The following is a 4,002-nucleotide window of genomic DNA, read 5'->3' as shown; positions in this document are numbered from 1 at the left end:
AGTCATTAGAGGCAACGAATGATTCAACATATAATGTATTGCAATATTCAGAATGAAAATCACCGTATACTTCATTACATAATTCAGTAAATGATGTAGAGTTAGAAATATATACCTCATCATCTATCAATGCAGTTTGATTATGATTGTGTCTTGGAACATTTTGAGTGACAACCTCCATTTCCTAGGTCTCTCCATATCTCTTTTCCAACTTAATCCAAATTTTCTCACATTCGTATATGCCATAATCTCAAGCAGGATATTAGAATTTAAGGAACAATAAAGTACATCCATGGCATGTGAATTTGCATGCATCAAATTAATATCATTTTCTTCTGGCATACAAATTCCCTTATCAATTACCTACCAGGCCCTCCAATTCATAGATTTTATAAACACGCTCATTCGAATTTTCCAGCGGGTGTAGTTAACACCATAAAATAATGGAGGACTGGTGGATGTATGTCCCTCGTCGAATAGGGATACACCAATTTGAGCCATTGTGATCTTTTTGCAAAAATGTTTAAGTCTAGTGCAACAGGGCTTTGATACCAATTGTTAGAATTGGTGTATTCCCAATAGTGGGGTGAATTAGAATTTTAAACTTTTCTCCTAAGTTAAGTTAGATGTTAATATGATTTGGCAACCTAGGGTCTTTCTATACAATCCCAAATTCGTAGATAGATATAAGGAACGTAAATTAAATCATGCGCTTCATTCACACTATAGCATACACATGCAGAAATGTAAATTGCAGAAATGTAAGGAATGCGCACGAAATGTTATCGAGGTTCAGCCAACTGTGCCTACGTCCCCGCCTTGGCTTACCAATGCAAGGACTGCCACTATAAGCTCACTTAAAGAGTGAAGCGACACCGGTTACAATCAGGTCAATTAAAGGGGCTGACCTCAACCAACACGCTTTACAAGGATGGCGCACCTAACTTTCCTAACAGGGTCTAAGCCAATTAGGGACTATTTGATAGGGCTAGTCTTCCTCTTCAACCCCTTGCCTGGAATAATACGAATGTGTAGAAAATTTTGCATACATGGAAATGTGCTTCTTACACTATGCAGATTATGTACCAATATGTTCAACTAACTAATGCACTCACAAATGATAGGATATTAAGCTTAAGTGAGATTTTGTTAACTCAAGGGTTAACTCTGAATCAAATGTATATCAATGTATGTGTGTGAGAGTGAGGCTTTTGGTGTCAAGCCAATATTCTTGTGATGTAATTAATCAAAAGCTCTTAACAACCCTAACACGTATCTCAAATTATATTTCTTAAGTAATAAGAACAGTGAATAGTAAGGTTTTTACGCTTGCTCAAAAAGATTTACATCAAAACACAAATCAGGCTTATGAACCCTTGCAATGAGAATGCAAGGTTCCCAGCCACTCAAGGGTTTTTCCCAATCAAATATTTATAAGTGAAATCTAATGAAAAAAACCTTAGGTATATCTCCAAAAATCAATACATGAAACAATTTGAAACAAGGGAGAGAATAACCTATGTAAAAGATATAAGAAATACTACCTTTCAAGTTAAGTAGAAAGATGAACACAAGAGGTAGAACTTTAGCAATAGATTTGAAGGTTTTTGCGAGTATGAGGATTTTGGCCAAAAAAGTTTTCTAAGAAATTTTCTTAATCATGAACCCTAATCCCTTGCTTAATTTTAGCAAATGAGGGGCTATATATAGAAATGGGAGAAAACATAATCGTTGGGAACACATTGGGTATTTTTGAAAAAGATTAAGTGAGTTTAATAAAAATTAACTCAATTTAACTCTTGCTAAAAATTCAGCAACCTGAGAGGGTTGGTCAACCGTACGTGAGGTTCGACTGACCAAGTGACCAAGTTCGGTCGGCCTAGTCATATTTAAACTGAAACTTTGGTCGACCAGACAAAGGTTTCCAAAGGCTATTTTTCATTTCCGCGCAATTCAATCGACCATGTGAATTTGAATTAAGTTGTTCAGTCGACTAGGCACTTGGCCAAACACACGTGTGAACTCGGTCAACTAGGTAGTTGGCTTAAGCAATAGGTGCGGTCCAACTGTTGACCGGGAGAGAGTTCAGTCGACCGGGTGACTTGAGTTGGGCCGGGTTTAGTCAACCATGTTATGGTCAAACTGTTGACCTCGTGACCAGTTCGGTCGACCGACGAATTTTCATTGTGAAGGTATGGTCAATCGAACATGCATTTTTAATGCATTTCAGTTCTATTTCCTTATGCAATCACCCTATTCTTGTAAACACATTATGTTTATGCATGTATGAGTGTCCTAAGGTCATTCTAGGTTTTTATCATTTGATCTTACCTATCATATAATGCATCTGATGCATTTGATTATTACAACCCATAGATTTATTATTACAGACCCATAATAAATAATGAATTTAAATACAACATAAATAAAGTCTTCAGGGCCTTCAACTTCTACTTCTTGTGCCATCATTTTGATTTGCCACTTGTATACCTACACATATCCTCAGACAACCATCAAATATAACAAGTATTTGTCATTATCAAAACCGAGTGTGACCTAAAAGGTCAACAACTAGCCAGAATTATCATATCTTAAGCAATCATAGTTATATGCATAAATATTAAGCTTAGAGTGGATATGATCATTACAACTCATATGTTGGTTAGATTTTCTTAGGGTTCTTAGTATAACAATAGTGTATATTAAGGTTTAGAATTTTAAGCAATATACACTATTTAAGCATTCAAAGCATAACAAACCCTTTGTATATTTTGTCCTAAAAATTTATGAGTATATAAAAATTTATTTGAGATGTACCTCATAAGACATCATGCTATTATCATAAAAGTTTTATCATGATTCATACAAAGATTTAATATATCATACAAATCATGACATGAAATTAACACAAATATCATATGATTCACAGTAATAAACAAATCAAACACAAGATATATAATGTGAATCATACTATGAAATATTCAATATATTAGAAGGAGAATAGATATACCTTTAAGTTTTACTCTTTCTTAATCGTTTAAGCACGGAGTGGTGTCATTTTCTCTCTAAATTTTTCAATACCACTAATGGTTTCCAAAATCCTTAGCACTAAGAGACAACATAAACTTTGCAAGAATGTCAGTAGCTAAGGTATAAGATAAAGATATGCATGGCACTCAAATGATATGTATTAAAACAATGTCATGCAAATTCAAAATTATTTTCAGGTTTGGGAAACTTTGCATTTTAAAAATAATTTTTCAATGAGATATGATAACTTTGGCCAGTACTTTCCAAATCCTCGAATCAATTGATTTTACAAAATCATTTTCAAATTTCAAATCGTAAAATCTATGTAGTAAAATCAGGGGAGGATATGCAAAAACTTGACCCTCGAAACAGGGATAGACGAAAATATGAGTCGTAGCAATCTTTATGCAAATAGAGGATAAGCTTATTGCAACCAGACTCTGAAACCAATTGTTGGAATTTGTGTGATCCCTAGAGGGGGGGGGTGAATTGAGTTTTAAAATTTTTTTGACTAAATTAAACATTTTCACCAATTCACCATGCATCATGTCCCATTCAATGTACACGCATGTATGTAAAATTATTTTAATAATGAAAGTAAACATACATGTGCGCAGTATATCTTATTTAAATCAAAAGTGTGTATGCAAATAGTTATGACATTAAATAAACATTTATACACATGCTAAAATTTAAGTACAGGAATTTAAATAATATATAGAGAGAATGACATACAGTGTTAATGAGGTTCGGCCAAACCAGCCTACGTCTTTGCCTTGGGCATACCCCCCAAGGATTCCACTATACTTGCTCACTTAACCGGGTGGAGCAGAAGCCTTTTACATCCTCTCCTTACGGAGTGAGGAAAACCCCAGTTCAATTTTTGGGTTGAACCAAACCGGTCTCACTTATGGGGCTAAGACTCCCTAATTCAATTATGGACTGAACCGAATCGGTCTCATTTACGGGGCT

Source organism: Malania oleifera, chromosome 11, assembly GCF_029873635.1.
Source record: "Malania oleifera isolate guangnan ecotype guangnan chromosome 11, ASM2987363v1, whole genome shotgun sequence".
Taxonomy (NCBI): Eukaryota; Viridiplantae; Streptophyta; class Magnoliopsida; order Santalales; family Ximeniaceae; genus Malania; species Malania oleifera.
The sequence above is the reverse complement of the archived record's forward strand: the minus strand, read 5'-3'. Positions refer to the sequence as shown.